Source organism: Camelus dromedarius, chromosome 8 (assembly GCF_036321535.1).
Source record: "Camelus dromedarius isolate mCamDro1 chromosome 8, mCamDro1.pat, whole genome shotgun sequence".
Lineage (NCBI taxonomy): Eukaryota > Metazoa > Chordata > Mammalia > Artiodactyla > Camelidae > Camelus > Camelus dromedarius.
The window spans coordinates 77644862-77662146 of record NC_087443.1 but is presented as its reverse complement, the minus strand read 5'-3'; positions in this window follow the sequence as shown (position 1 = coordinate 77662146).

The following is a 17285-nucleotide window of genomic DNA, read 5'->3' as shown; positions in this document are numbered from 1 at the left end:
CACCCCCATAGCCTAAAGCCTGCCAAAGTTATTCAAAGTTGCCAATCCTACCTTAGCTGTTTACCGTGCCCTGCCTTCCTTTCCCAAAGGAGCTCTGATAAAAGCTGTGGCCTTGGCTCTCCCTTGGCTGCTGCCGCTCCTCCCTCCTGACCACCCTGGTGCTTTCCCCTGTGGCCCTGCGGGGTGTGGCGTGCCTCCTGTGTCTGGCACCTGTGAGTACAACAGCCGTGTTTTCCTGAGCCTCTCCTGTGTCTCCTCTTGTGACTGTACCCGACTGACCATCACACAAAAGAACTCTTGAACAAAGACTATTTTATTGATAACAGAAAAACATTCAGATGGGATGATTAAAAAGCACATTTATAAAACAATATTAATATGTTTCCATCATGTAAAAAATAAACACCAAAAACAAGTTTGGAAGAAGAAGACTTACACATGCTGAGGGTAGTTAACGTTGGAGGTAAGATTGTGGGGGGTATCTTTCTTTTTTGTGCTTTTTTTATTCCTGAATTGTCTACATTTATCTAAAAACCCATTTGTACCAGTTATCTGCTGCTGCATTCCAAACCACCCCAAAACTTAGTAGGTGCAGACAGCAGCTGTTTTATTTGTTCATGATTCTGTAGGTCAGCAGTTCGGGCTGGGCTCAGTTAGGTAGCTTTGCTGGGCTTTCCTGGAGTCAGTCACGTGGCTCCAGTGGTCTGGTGGCTTTCCCGGGGCTGTTTGGTCCAAGGGGGCCTACAAGTCTGGCAGTTGGTTGTGACCGTCAGCTGGGCCTCTCTCTCAATGGGGCCTTTCCTCCCCGGAGTGCCAGCTGGGGCTGTATGAAATGGTGGCGGCAGCGTCCCAAGAGGGTAGAGGTAGGGACTGCAAGGCCTCTTAAGGCCCAAGCTCTGAGCTCACCCAGTGTCACTTCCACCCCAGTCTATTGGTCAAAGCAAGTCCTAAGTCCTGCTCAGAGCCAAGGGTGGGGAAACAGACCCCTCCTGTGGCTGTGAGAAGTGGTAAAGTCAGGGTGTGGAGAGGCTAGTGTACAGGGTTGAAAGGAACGATCTGATTCTCTTGGTAAACGTTTGCAATCAACTTACCATACCATTTTAAAGAAATTTAAAAACTCTTCTGGTCTATGTACCTATACTGAGACAATAATAATGCCTAACACTTTTATATCATTTTGTGCCAGACTCAAGATTCTATTTGGACTTGAAAAAATTTTTAAGTATTGAATAAGCCCTACAGTGAATATATTTCACCATAATAGATTGGCTGTTCCTCCCCATCAGTTTGAATTAGTGAGATTTACAGCATATGTATCAGGGAAAGAAAACTTCTTTAATTTAGTTCCTGGCTGCCAGACAGACTGTCAGATTTGTGCTAGTGATTAGAAAAATGAATTTCTCACAATTCTGCAATTAAAACCCTACCGCTTTCCATTCCTGATTATGTGATAGGATAGGAACCATCTCCCAGTAGTTTAATATTATTAGATTAGCAAGAAGATGTCTAACATGACTCAGTGTTGTTCTTAAGAAATAATTATCTACCTAAGTGGGTAGACCTCCACGGAATACAAGTATATCTCTTTTATAACATTTAAATTTGGAGGCTTAATTATCCAGTGAAAAATAGTCACTTTATTACGTTAGTCCATTTGGCTATATATTGACATTATTAAAATGCTTTCCTGGTCTTTATGCAAATTGCTTTTTTAAAAAACCAATTTATCTCCTAGCAACCCAAAGTGAAATAAGCACTGAAAAAAAAAATGGCATCTCAAGAAGACTTTGGGCTCTTAATCCAAGTAAATTCCTAGGGCTTATTTGTTGATTGTCTGAATGAACAAATGGACCAATGGTGGATTTATGCCTATAGGTATATTTGCATCTGAGTCACTCTCTCAACTTTTAAGCAGCTAATTAAATAGCTCACAAAATAACACAAATAAGTTCACATAAATAAACAGTGAAATGTTATGCATTTGGTGGTAATTTCCAATCTGTAAATACGCACTCAGCTGAATGGGAGAACTGACCGTGAAGTTATTCACTTGAAAGACTTGCCCAAGCTCTGGAGGTTTCTTTCTCTTTTCTCTTTTTAGGGATGCCTCCTGGCTGTGGGGGGCTGTCAGCCACCTCACTTCCTAGATTCTTAGCTTCCTCCTCTGTGAGATGTACATGAAGTCTAATTTGAGAAGATAGAGTCAGATAATGGGGGCGAAAGTGCTTTATTGCTAGCCATCCTGGAGCTGAAAGCCATGGTTCTTTTTATGGACGATGCAGCACTTAGGATGTAAGCTACAGGCCCAGCAGTGACCCAGCAGGTAGCACCCTGTCCCTGCCTGCCCACCTCCCTGGGCGTGAGCTGTCAGGCCTGAAGGGCCATGTGCCCCTTTGCTTCATGAGTCGGTTGCCTCTGCCATTGGCGGGCACTCAGACCTGCCTCCTCGAGCTGGCTGCCCCAGGAGGAGTGCCACTTCCCCCCTGGCCCCGAGGCCTGGAGCCGCACGCAGTCTGGGGAGAGCCCTGCTTGCCCCGTGGAATGTGTCACTGCAGCCTTGTGAGTGGGGCTAAGGCTCTCGCTGCTGTGCTGGGGCCACAGGCTCCTCCTGCTGGGAAGACGGATGGTTCCCTCCCCACACAAGGCTGTTTCCAAACGCCCGTGCTCCCAGGGCTGCTGTTCTCACACCCACTTGAGCGAGGTCAGGAGTCCATCGCCCCTCCCGCCCCCAGCAAATGACCACCTCCCTCAAAGCCGGTTCTCTGCAGTGACTTGCCCAGTAGTTTTTTTGGTTTTGTTTTCAGGATTCCTGGAGAGTGACAGAAGCCAAATTCAATCCCACAAGTTTAGGCCGGAACAGAATTTTTAGGTTCAGGCAACCCGGCCCTCAAAAGGGCAAAGACAGGCTGGGTTTGGGGATGATCATAGCTGGGCGACTTCTGGTTAGTTTGAATTCCCCAAAAGCTGAGCCTGAGACAAGGACGTGGCTGCAGGTCATTTGTGTAGGTGTTTCTAGAAAGCTCAAGTGAGGGTGTAGGGGAAAGGGAAACAGAGAAGCGAGAACAGCCTGAGGACCTGTGTGACTGATGAGTTAGCGCGGTGGGCATCGGGGCTCCCACGCAGGGACCCCGAGAAGCTGCCAGACCAGGCCTCAAAATCTTCCAGTGCTTATCCACCACCTCTCTTCCCCTGCTGCTGAGAGCTGCCCCTGCGAATCTGAACTTTTCTGCTCTTCTGGGCTGTGCCAGCTGGAGGAAGCCCAGGCAGAGAACAAGAAAGCCACAGGGACTCGAGGTGGGAAGCTGGCCCCAGGCTGCTGCGCTGGAGAGCCCAGGTGGGCCAGGGGCCACACAGTTGGCACAGACTCCTCCTGCTCTGGGCCCAGACACCCTAGGGAATCTGTCTGTCTGCCTCTGCTGGTAGTTTGATCCCTCTGACAACAAGGGGGCTTTCTGCAGGGAACTTGGTCACAAGCCCCTCCGGGCTGACATCCATCACGGAGAACTCTTCCCTCTGGCTCCAGAAAGCAACGCTCCAGGGAAGGACTCTGGCCTGGTAAATAGGGTCATGTGGCCATCCCTGGGCCAATCAGGGAAGTCCAGGTGATGAAGGGTTATAACTGGCCTAGGATGGGTTATTTCCCCAGGCCTGGCCAGAGGGGTGGGGTCTGTTCCCAGAGGCAGAAATGTGAAGCCAGAAGAAGCTTTGGGCCACTTTCCCAGTCAGAAGGCCCACCTGGCAGCCTTCAGATATTTTGAACTTCGGAAAGGAGAGTCTGGGGTCTTGATCCCTTCCCTTTCAGAAGGCTTCTGGGCACTAAATTTAAATTTGCCCTTTTCTCCCCACTTCTCCACTTTTGCTTCCAACTGACCGGGCACTGTGAGTTAGGAAGACACTTAAAGCCCATAAACCGCACCTAGCTGGTTGTGTTTCGTGGTATTCTTGGAAACCCCTCTTCTTCCATTTATCAGGCATGAACATAATTTGGAGAAAAGGTTTGGACAAAGGAAAAGAGCAAATGGAGAATTTTAAAATATTTTTTACACCTTAGGGAGACCGACATTTTAGTTAGATTGATGCTTTCGCTTTTCCTCGCTGGGAATAAGACTTTCCCTTGCCTGACCTCAGTGAATGCCAAGGGAACCCTTTCACAGCTCAAGGACAAGCGCGACATGCGGGAAACTACTGGTAAAAGCCAAGGGGACAGTCGCTGGAGTGAGACTGATTCTCCAAAATGTCATTCTCCACATCTAATAAAAAACATATCTTTTCAGAATTGGACGTTCATCCACTCTTTCCTCCAACTAATATTTATTAAATATCCAGCAGGTTCTTGATAAACAGTGTCAACTGAAATCAACAGCATCCCTGCTTTTAAGGAGCTTACTTCGAGCTGGGGAGACAGAGGATAAGCCCGCATGAATTAAAAAAACGAACTTCCGCCCAAGAGTGAATGTACTAGAAATGCAATACAACAGGAAGTAGCCAAGGAGGCTTTAAGAAGGATGATCTTGACTTTGAGTCAAGAATTAAATAATCCGAGTCCTTGGTGAGATGAATTGAGGAGAAGCAGCTCAGGCAAGGCACGAGCAGGTGCCAAGGCCCGGAGGCAGGAAGCCGTTTGGGTGCTCAGGAACCAGAAGGAAGGCACAGTGTGTGGGGCAAGGAATATGGGTGGGCGGATTCAGAAAGGTTCCACTGGCAGGGCCAGGAGCATGGTGAAGAGTGGGGATTTTGATCTCAATGCAATAGGAAGCCGTGGGAGGGCTGTGAGTAGGGGAATGGTGCTTGCAGTTTTGGTTTTTCCAAGGTCACTCTTGCTCTTGTAAGGCTAACCTTCAGGGGTGCAGGTAAGACGAGTGTGGTCTAGCTACAAGTGGTAGCAGAGGAGAATCTGGAGGTAGAACCAGCAGAACTTGTTGGTGAAGGGACAGACAGGACGAGGAGCGGGAGGAGGATGGAGGATGGGGCACCCCGCCTTCCCTGGGCTCTGTTCTTCCAGGAAAGCAGAGACCATTGGATACCAGGGAAGCCTGTAGCCAGATTTGGCTGCATATACGAACTGTCTTCTCTGAGTCTCTGACTACACTGGGGTCCTGTCCACGTTATCTTGGGGAAAAAAGAAAATCCAAGTCAGAGAATGACAGAAAACTTAGTTCTGCTAAAAGAAGACAATTTAATTCCAGTTGAAATGTTGATTTGTGCCAGCAAACAAGCTCTACTCATTCACTATCCTTGTGTGACCCAGGGATTTATTTTCATCATTCATAGTAAAGTTGAGCTAAACCAGAATTAGGTTTTGATGTGAATTTCAATTAAACAGTTTCAAAGCCTGTGGGTTAGGATGCGTGTACTATCAGCAGCTCTCAGAATAGCATCCTCTCCTCACCTGAAGCTGAGGGTGCTTTTGGAAAACTCTATTGCCATCCCCTACCCCCACACCCCCCCACACCAAATCCATGGGTTCTCTGGGAAATCGCTCTTTCCCTGCAGGACGTTGTGGTGGGAGAGCACGACTTCCCTCTGGCACTCAGGACTCTCTGGTGGATGCAATTATTTTAAAAATGGGGGAAAATGCGTTTGGTGATTAGTGACTATAACTCTGATCAGTAAGCCATTTCCAAGGCACTCTCACATGTAATATGTCGTTTGTTCATCTCAGCAGCTCTGTGAGGTCACAGAGGCTTGTCCTTTTAATCCCTCTTTCTCCTCTTTTTGCTCAAATGCCCCCGGATCAGAAAAGCCCCTACTCCTTCCCGTTATGTGTGCAGTCCACAAATTCTGCTGCCAGAGAGCCGAGTGGGAAAGGAAGTGACTGTGCAGGGCACAGAGTCAAAGGAAATAACATGAGAAAATCCTTCTGTTAGAATTTCAAGTAAAAAGAGCAGGATGCAAAATTGCCTATACAATCTGGTAAGACTATATTCAACATGCACATGAGCCTAGAGGGAAAAAAAAAAAGCCTAGAGGGGAAAAAAAAGGCTTGCAGGAAACATTCCGTCGTGCTCATTACAGCTGTTTTGGGATCCCAGGATTATACATGATATTTTTACTCTGAATTTTTAGTATTTTCCCATGGTTTAAAATAATGGACATTTGTAGTATTTACTGTTTTGTCCATTCAGAAAGAGAACCTGAGACCTTTTAGAAAACTTCTCTTACCTCAGCCTGTGCTTCGCTGAGGGCTGCCCATCGCTGCATCCCACCTCTCTGGCTGGAGGGATGGACACATGTGTGACGCAGACTGAGCCAGTAATGCCACCCCTTTCCCTGACCGCAGTCCAGGGACAGGCGTAGGAATCAAGCTATGTCACACCAAATCCTTCCCCTGGTCCCAGTAAGTAGAAAAGGAAGCCAGGAAAAAAAGTGTAAGGAAAGCTCACAAGCCATTACTGGCTTTGAAGATGGAAGGGGCCACAGAACAAGGAGTGAGGGCAGCTTCCAGAATCCTAAAAAGGCAAGAGAAATGGATTTACCCTTGAGCCTCCAGAAGGAAGCAGCCCTGCCAATACCTTGACTTTAGCCCAGTGAGACCCATTTTAGACTTCTGACCTCCGAATAGACTTGTGTGGTTTTAAGCCATCAAGTGTGTGGTCATTTGTTGCCAGCAGCAGTAGGAAACTTATACAGAGAGGAGAGGCCAGCTCTAGATAGGGGGCGTCTGGGCTTGGCCAGGACGCCAAGGCGCAGCTGCAAGCTTGCTGCAGACCCCACCATGATGGAATTTTGGGAAACCCCGCTTCCCCACCACAGCCATGATATTCATGGGGAGCTGTCAGCCATGGTGCTGCAAGCACACAGCTTCAGTCTAGGGGTCCATGCTGGGCTTTGAGATTAATGAACTGAAGCTAGAGACAGTCACTCTGGGGTGCCACAAGTGGGCCATCTTCCCAACCGTGTCCTGCAGGAGTAGGGCACCTGGGGTGGAGGTGCCAGCTGTATGGAAGCCATCAGCAGACAGGAGGTCAGCTGAAGGGTCCGGGGACAGGCGCTGAGTACTCCGTCAGGGAAACTTGAGTCCCAGGGGTCTGTGGGACAGGCCAATGCTGGGTACTCTCCCAACCCCCATTTCTACCTCACAGACACTGAGTTAAAAACCAGTCAAGGTGAGGAGAAACGAAAGGGCTGTTGGAGTTCTAGGAATGTCACTGGATGAACTGGGGAAAATGTCTCTGTCGTTGGGTCAGAAAAGGCCCATTTCCAGCACAAGAGTGCAAGTGGAAACCCTCATACCATATGTCAGTGACGATCATTTAAAATACCTTCCATCTTAACAAGCTGTTAAACAAAAGATGTTCCATCCTTCTCACTTGAGAGCTACACCTATATAAGGACAATTTTAAAAAATGTTTAAATATGTTAAAAATTTAGATGTATGTTAAATATTAACATATTATAAAATAAATATGTTTGACTACTTTTTGCATAAAAGAAAGTTGACAAAAGTTGAAAGATGACCAAATTTAATTATTGTGTGTGTCCACACATTTTGCTGATGGGTCAGTGATGGATGAGTGAGTAATAAAGTAGACATGTATAATTCATAAATTATATACTTACGACAGAAAATGTGTATTTCTTATCTTTATTTTGGCAAAATTAACTATTGTCATCATAAAGATTTTCATATAACTTATGCTTATATGGAATAATGCCAAATCAGACATTTCTTGAGTTATCATAGTTCTTAGCCTTTTACTAATTTCAAATTGGAGGAACTTTGCTCTGTGAAGTAGGAACTGCTGGAGTCATCAGTAAACTTCATGCAATAGTTAGACTCCAAAGTGGATCATGAATTGTACGTACCACGTTCACAAATTATAATGGAACCAAATGTGATGATTATTACAGAAAATATTTTATCATACAAATAACTATCACTTATTATTATTTTAGCCAACTCTTAAAGCAGTGTCTAGGTTGATTTAATATTTCTTAATTCATTCTTTCAAATCTTTCAGTGCTGGGTTAATACAAAGAAAACTGAAAATATTGGTAAATTGCTCAATTTTTTTCACTTCTCTTCTCAGCTGAGATTGTTTCTCAATCCACAATGACCAGAAAATATTCTCTATAGAAACTAATTTGGGAGTTATTTTATATAGATCTTCTTAGTTATCCAATTATTTTTTCCTTTTTCTAATTTATTTATATGTTAATGGAATGCCACATATTTCATATGTATTTTCTTTTGATTATGAAAACCCATTTTGTTTAAAATTTCAAAAAATACTTTTTAATAATTAAAAAATAAAGTAGCTACATAATTCTTTTCTTTTGGAAGCTTCTGGTAATATTATTGAGAGCAAGCAATAATATATACTGAACAACAGTGGATAATGCAAATTCAAGGTTATTTCATTTTCTACCCATTTGCTTTTTTGCTGGAGCTTTTGGTGGAGCTCTTCTCATGTTTTGTTTAAATTAAATCTAATTTGTTGGACAGCATTTCGCTGGCCTTCCCATTGCATGCCTGAGAGAGTCTGTAAGGTCAGATTTGATGTACGTTTGATCAAGCTCTTCCCATTTGGGGCGGATCCAGAAAATACTTTTTATACTTGCTTAATTATTCTGAAGGACACATCACTAGGGACCCACTTGAGACCACGTGTCCTAGTCACAAATCCAAGCTGTGAGCTCCATGTAGGATGCTTCTGAATTTTTGACAAAATTCTGGCCCCTACACCTTTTTCCTTACCAACTACGTCTGTGCCGTTTTCATAGACTTACTCTCAACAATCTTTCAAATTAATGCCTAAAATTGAAAGTTACTTTTCCACTTCTTACTTAAATCAAAAACCGCACTTCTAGGTGTGAAAGCAATGCAATATGTTCTTGTTTTCTTCTTCAACAGCACACACAGCAGATGTTTGCTGCTCCACATGGCTTTTGTCAGCGGTTGCATTGACAGCTAGTTTCCCTGAGTAATGTTTACTCATGTTTTTAAGTTACGTGTGATTGACTCTCTCACTTTGTTACCTGCTAAATTAACAATTTCATCTTAAGTTATTCACCCTAGATGGGGGTTATTTGTCATATTATTTTTACCCATCTTACATTTTTGACCATCCTAACATAAAAATTGGAATTTTTTCTATTAAACTTAGAAAAATTGTGTTGCTTTCCATAAATACCATACTGTTACTACTGTAAAACAAACCATAACTCTTGGGTAAATATTGGACCCCAAAGTAATATTTTTTAGAACATCCCAACAGTGTTCTAAACTGCCATTTCTTGTCACTGTTGAACACCATTGGTGGTTTGCTGTTTTTTTCAGCCTGTTTTTAAATTTCTGGTGCTTGCATGTGTACTTTTTTCATATGTGTGTGAGTGACATTGTGTATTATTTTAATAAAAAGTCCAAATATTTTTGGTCACAAATAACTTCATCGGTCAAAATTGATCTTGAAAATTGGTTGTGAATTATGTAACACACTATGTAACAACATCCTCTTTCTTTCTCCTTGGAATATGAAAACCTGCTTTAGTGATTCTTTTTCCATTTGAAAGAATGTTGGTGTAAAATTAAATACTGAGTTTTCTGCCATACTCATCTAATGAAAAATCGTATTAGCTAATTTGAATCAGATTTTGTTTTGCTAGAAACATTCTCATTCTGTCAGAGAGGGTTTGACGCCATTTTTAGGATCATCCTACAATAAATGACTCACACTCCAGGAGTTCATCTTTCTCATCCAATTTACTAAATTTCATGAATGGATTTTCATACATCTTTCAGTGGACAAGCCAGGCTTATACTTGCTGCTTCTGAGTTGTGAATTCGTTATGAACAGTCCTCTCTTTCATTCTCATTGCTTTGACCAGTAATTAAAACTTCATGTAGTGACAAAAAAAAAATCTTCATGTAGTGAAGAATATGAGGTCCCAGGAATTTCATCTAACGTCTTGAAGTTGTGGATTTTATTTGAGTAATTTTCTTGCTCATTTTCATTGTTTTGATCAGTAATTAAAACTTTATTAAATATAGACTTTATAATGTCTCACTAGCAAATTTTTAATGAGTCATGCCTGACATAGTCTTCTCACTTTTATTATTTTTAACTTTAAAAGATTTAGACAGACCACTTATTTGAAGGTACTCTGTTTTTTCTTTTCAGTTTTTTTTTCTGAGCTCCGCTTTCTGTTTTTTATTCCTATCACGATCTTGCCTTATATTTATTCCCAGTGATTTAAAGTTTAAAATTAGAATGCAGTTGGACTTAAAAGTAAATACAATTTAAATATATTTATATCAAAAAGTAAATGAAAGCAAATGTGACAAAAACATTTTTGTTTGATGATAAAACAGAAACGTATGTTTTTAAGTTACTTTCTTTTAAAGTAGTAAGAATATCTATTAAAATTAAAAGGGAAAATAGAAAATAGCATTAACAAGTATAAAAAGTGAAGCTATTTTTTGAAGTTGAATTTTTATTTAATTTTGAAACCTTAGCTAATCATGTTACATAGCTGACAAATACGGGGTTACTTCCATTTCTAGCGTTCAATGCCCATCTAGTTATGAGCTCAGGAGTTGTTCCCAGGCTTCATGCATGTTATATCTAGATCCATATGTATGTAAATTTAAGAGTAATATGAATTATTTAACTATTGCAAAACGTTTTCCAGTACCTCTGGGCCACAAATTGAAATATGAGGAGAAACAAGAAAATGGACCCTCAGCATCACAACGAAGGCTTCATTATGCAAGAATCTCTTACGTTTGTCCTGTCTAGGAGAATGCGTTTGACAAGGTAATTAATTACTTGTTTGTCTTACCTAAGCACTCCCGCTGCTCAAATCCTCCCCTGTTCTATTTCTGACATCTGCAGGTACAACCCCAAGCCTTCATGGCGTTTGAGCTCAGGCACTTTTTGTTTCAAGAACATAGAGCAAGACATGTAAAGAAGTGCTTCCCTAGGGGCTGAGCTATGCTTTTCCCCTGAGCAGGTGGCTCGGGCTGCCAGTGGGACTGTACCAGCATCACCTGTGAGGCCCCCTGTGACAGAGGCACCCATGTGTCCTTTAAAACATTCATTGTGTGTGTTTGTGATATACACAACCCTCAGACGTTCAGAACCCAGGACAGAGGCCCCTCTTGCCTGAAGCTAAGGGTGGTACTGACCTTTAAATATTTTTATGGATGGAGGGATTTGGGAAATAAAAGTTTTTAGTCTCCCATCCGTCAATCCATCCATCTTTTCTTCCGTGCATTTACTCAAACAAAACTAGTTTTTGAGGCCCTCCTGTGAACTAGATGTCATGCTAGGTGTTGGATTCACAGACTAGGGCACTGAGAACCTTTTCTGGGAAGAAAATAGGGAAGGTTGTGTGGATAGGGCAACATTGGAGATGTTCTTGAGAGTGAGAGACCCCCAGGGAGAGAAGAGGGAGAAAGACAGTCTGTTAGAATGAACAGTTTGTGGAGATGTACAGATTCATGAAAGGGCTTTGATGTCTAGGTTTGAACATGGCTGGAGCAGCAGGGTTCCAGGGAGCCAGGGACACACAATAGGTCTAGAGAAGTAGGCAGGAGCCTGGTTTTGAGTCGCCTTGTTACCAGGTGAAGAAGTTTGTGCTTTATCCTATGGGCACCAGCATGAAATGATCAGGTACATAGTGTTGGGGAGGAAAAGCTTTTCCTCTACCCTCTTAGGTTCAGTTCTTGGGGGAATGCAAGTTAAACTCATAAAAGACAGGTTAGCAAAAGAAAAAACAGATTTAATTACATACATACAGGAGAGTTCACAAAGAAATGTGACTCAAGGAGGTGGTTAGAATTTGTGGCTTATATACCATCTTACCAGGGGGATAGGAAGGGGCAGAGGGGTACTTTTGGGAGGACAAATGACTTCTTAAAAGAGGGGGAGAAAGGGAACTTATGGAAAAGCAAACGACTTTTTGGAAAGACAAATGGGCCCTTAGGAGAATACATGGGAGATATGATGGTCTTGTCACAATGTCTTTTTGAGTCAGAGAAGAGAAGAAACTTAGAGTTGCTCGGGGAGAGGGGATTTATGACCACTGAGTTCTTTTGAGAGGCTCTGCTTTTAGGCAGATTTCAGGAATTCAAATGCCTCAGCTCAAAATAATTTTACAGTGGCTTATTCTGAACCCCTTCAACAGTATGGAGATGGCCTTGAAATGGGAGAGAACAGAGAAAAGAAGGCCCCTGGGAGACTGTGGATGAGTTCGGCGAGAGATTTTGAGGCCTAGATCAGTGCTTCTTAAAGTGTGACATGCACTCCACACATCTGGGGATCTTGTGAAAATGCAGGTTCTGATCCAGAAGGTCTGGGATGGGGCCTGAGAGTCTGAACTTCTGACATGCTCCCAGAAGCTGTGGGTGCTGCTGGCCCGTAGACCGCACTGAACAGGGAGCTTTCACCGCAGCAGGAGCCGGAGACGGGAGAAGGGTGAAGGGTCTTGACTTCAGGTGCACAGTAGAGTCAGCTGGCGTGTATCCAGAGCAATCATGTCCGCATCTTTGGGGGTGGGCCTAGATCATCAGTCTCTTGTGAAGCTCCCTGGGTGATAAAAACTGCAGGCAAGGTTGAATGGCAGTGTCTCTGAGCCAGCATCACTGGATTACCCTTCCATAAGCCACACCACTCCCATCCCTGTACATTACATTCTCTGGCTCTTAATGTCAGAGCTGATTCCCAGCAGTGTACATGGAATGGCTTTGGGGAACCGACAGACAAGCTGAAGACAAATGCCAACAGGCTAGAAATTATGACCGTTCTATCTCCATCTTCTTTGTTGTTCTTGATTTTGCTGCCTTACTTAGAAACAGCCTTCATGCATCTCATCTCTCCCAAAGTCAGAAAGTAAAAGCAAAAATCTGCTGTTTATCACAGTCGGGTAAACATCCCTGAACCCTGAGCTGCTACTGCTATCTACAGAGCTAGGCGAAAAGCAAGAATGAAAAAACAAAAACAATTTTTTTCTGTTGTTTTAAAGAATGTCAATTGCTTTTTCTAATTACAAAAATAAGACAGGCTAATGGTAAAAACTTTCAAACATGACAGACAGGTAAAACCCAGAAAGGGGCTGTCCCCAGTATCAAGTTGTTTTGTTTTAATTTCCACCTTGAAAGCACCCAACTCAAAGGAAGGCACTGATGCTGCAACACAATTGGAACTGCAAACGGCATTCTTGTCAAGCTTCCGCTGCGTCAGCCCATTAGCTTTTTGTCTTCCAAACTTTCTCCAATGTGAAGCAGCGCTCATCTCACCTGGAGCGATCACTGCTTAATGGTAGTGATTAACTCTCCGGCTCAGAAGGCAACTGGTTATTAAATAACAACCTCCTGCCACAGTATCTTTCTCCAAAACAATGCGCTCACAAACCCCAGTGGTCTCCCCCTTCGAGCTGTGCCAGGGCTTCGGGGCAGGTGGCACAGATGACTTTATCCCCAGGCAGGCATCATCCGCAGGCAGGCACTGCACCTCCAGCCAGCTCCTCTCACTAGAGGTTTAAGAATATGTTGCGACAGTTTCTAGTGATAGCACTCTCTCTGGTTAAAAACCCACAAGTCTGTTAAGTCATAAATTTGTTAATGGAATTAAGGAATAAAATATAGATCATTCTTAAAGCATTAATTGGCACAGTTGTGGGACATCTGGGGAAGATATTAAAATTCTGCAAATTCTTGGGCATGCCAGAGGAAGACTGGAAGGAGAGGCATGCAGGACGGCAGAACAAGGCAGCGGGCTCCCTTCATCCGAGATGGGAACAGAACCTGGGGGGCGGGGTCCACGCTGGGTTAGGATGTGCACACCTGTAGGAAGCCTGTCCACTTCATTAGAACTGAAGGGAGATGGGTCATTTCAGAATTACCTATTTCAATCAAAGGACTGAAGGCCGAGATGAAATGGATGAATGAGATAGCTGGTGGTCTGGCTCAGATGATAATTTGACAAGGAAAGGATAATTTAATAGGTGATGGTGAATATTATCATAGAAGCCCACAGATGGAATGTTTGAGGCAAAAATGAAACTTTCCAATTTTCTTATTTTTCTTCCCCACATAAGGTCAAGAGGAGAGTTTCACCAGTTGGGAGCTATCAAATTCTGTCCCTTTTCATACTCAATAACCCCTCTCTGTACCCCATTCTTTCCTTTGATGCAGTTAATTCCATTCACCTTCAAGGTGTATCCTGAGCTGTCCAACTGACAATCATCATAAGCTCTGCTTAGGAATAGGCCACCTGCGGTGGGGAAGTGGATTTTCCCGGAGTTGAATCCAGTTTCCCGCAGTACCCATCGCTCAGGGGAGGTGATTTCTTTCCCCGTTGATTAATGACGCATTTGGCTTGGAGGAGCTGGTCGACTGATTCAGGATCTGCCACAACCTCGTGTTCCAGTGAGCGGTTCTCACCTTCGGGTGCTCCTCATTTACTTCCCAGAGAGGTCTGTCAGTTTTCTAGGATACAGATTGGCCCCCACGGAGCCATTTCTCATCTTTCTGAGCCACTGCCTCACTTTTGAAGTGTCTGTGAAGCAGTTCAAGCCACAGCTATGCTGATTTTGAAAATAAGTTGGGATCAAAATACAAAGGAGTATGTCCCTGATGGAAGAGGGAAAGGGCCATGTATTTTTAGATTCACTCTAATCAACGCAATTGCCTCATAATTCAGGTAGAGACAGGGTCTCTTTCCACCCAGGTATGTTCAGGCTGTGAACTTTTGTGTGCTCTGGTAGACACTGATTATAAATGACTCACACATTAGTCATCAAGTAATAACTAAATACTTTTAAAAAATTACTCCCATCAGAAGTCTTGATTTCTTACTGTTTGTGATGATTAAAAACTCATCATGAAAGCTCTCCAAATATATTGTTAAGTGAAAGATGCAAGGTGTGGAACAATGTACATAATATGCTACCATTTATGATAGAAGTCGGGCAGAAAAGTACTTGCCTTGGATTGCACATGCTTTAAAATCTCTGGAAGGAAAAAGAAACAGAAATAAAAAATCTAATAATGCTGGTCCTCTGTTGGGAGAGATGAGGAATTGGCATCCTTTTGGGTTTTTTTTTTTTAACATTTGAACCATATGAATGAGTAAAAAAATTTGGCAAAAAAAAAAGTACTATTTAATTTAAAGACCTTCATACCAAGTAATTGGTGATTAGTGACTAAACAAAGGAGGGGCATGTTTAGATGCTTCACCAGCTTCTCTCTAGTATTTGTCCTCTGACCGAAGGGAACAGTTAAGGCAGCAATAAGGGCTCATGTGTTTGCCTTCTCTCACAAGGAACTTGAGAAGAAAACTTGACCATCCCGCCTGAAGTAGCACGAAGAACCTCAATCATATTGAAGGTTGCTGGCCAGCCTATGGGATGCATACTCCCAAATCTTGTGCCTTAATGTGCACTTAAAAATGGCTTAAATGATAGCTTTTATGTTACACATTATATATATATGATACATATATATATGATAAAGTATATAAAATATATATATATATATCATCATCTCAAAATTTAATATACAAAAACCGATTGAATTATATACTTTAAATGGGTACATTATGTAGGTATGTGAAGTATATCTCGATAAAGCTGTTAAAAAAAAAGTCAGACAAAAAACCCTGCCTTTCTTCTCCATTGATGTGAACTCTTTTGAACACATTATATCCCCGTGCTCTTAGGAGGGCTGGCTCCATAGGGCACCAGTAAATGTTTGATGACTGAAGGGTGATTCACATTAGCCATACGGATAGTTCCAGTTCGCCTGCTAGTTCTCGCTGGCTTATGTTGGAAACCACCTCTGTGTGATTATCTGGATCTTTCTCCATTTCAGTAATCTAGTCACTTTTTTTCTTTTACAATTTTATGGTTAAAAACAAGCCAGAAAACCTTCTATGTCTCTGCTTAAGAAGAAATCACAACTCAACAATAAAAAATCAAGTAACCGAATTAAAAAATGGTCAAAGGACTTGACTAGACATTTCTCCAAAGAGGATATATAAATGGTTAATAAGTGTATGAAAAGATGCTCAACATCACTAATCATCAGGGAAATGCAAATCAAAACCACAGTATCACCTCACGTCCACCAGGAGGGCTACTATCAAAAAACAGAAAATAACATGTGTTGGCAAGGATGTAAAGACATTGTAACTCTTGTGTCCTGTTGATGTTATTGCAGAATGGTGCAACCACTTTGGCAAACAGTATGAAGTCTCCTCAAACAAACAAACAAACAAGCCAACTACCATATGGTCTAGCAATCCCACTTCTGGGTGTATATCCAAGAGAATTGAATGCAAGATCTTGAAGAGGTATTTGGGTACTTGTGTTTACAGCAGCACTAGTCAGAGCAGCCAAAAGGCAGAAGCACCCAAGTGTCCACCTACAGATGGATAGATAAACAAAATGTGATATGTTCATACAATGGGATATTCAGCCTTAAAAGGAAGGAAAACCTGTCCCATACTACAACACGGGATGAACCTTGTGGACATTATGCTCCGTGAAATAAGCTGATCACACAGAGACAAACACTGCATGATTCTACTCACATGAGGTATCTAAAGTAGTAAAATTCATAGAAACAGAAAACATGGTAGTGGTTTCCAGGGATTGGGGCAAGAGAAAAAGGAAGTTGTGTAATAGCCATAGAGAGTCACAAGATTAAGAAGCTGTGCAGATCTCTTTTACAACAATGTGAATATACTTAACGCTGCTGAACTGTACACTTAAAAATGGTTCAGATGCTAAATTTTACATTTGGAGTTGTTTTTTTTTTTTTTTTGGTAACCAAATAAAAAAAGAAATCAGCAGTAAAATTGTAAAAGGTTGCTAATTGGTGAAGCTGAATGATGGGTACCTCGAGGTTCATTATACTGCTGTCTCTTAGTAAGTGCTTGACGTTTTCTGTAAGAAGAGTAACTAAGTGAAAAACTACTCTTTTAGCAAATGCCGTACTGAGGAAGACCCACTGAGGATCTGGATTTTTGAAACATCCAAAGGGCTTGAGGATGCGTGAGCCTGGGTGGAAACACAAATTTGCTCGTGGGCCCCTACTGGCCACGCAGAGAAAGAAGGGAGTTCAGCAGTGCCGATCAGACCCTGGACCACACCTGCTAGGAACTCAGCAACAGCAGGCAGCACACCTTTACTTCTCAGGTTCCTCAAACACACGACAGTAACCTGAGCATTACCCTCACTCTGAGTGATTCTCTTCTGGAGAGATGCAAATATACCAATTATAGGACATGCATTTCTGATCTATTTTATTTGTATTCTCTATGTTACCTAATACCCGATTA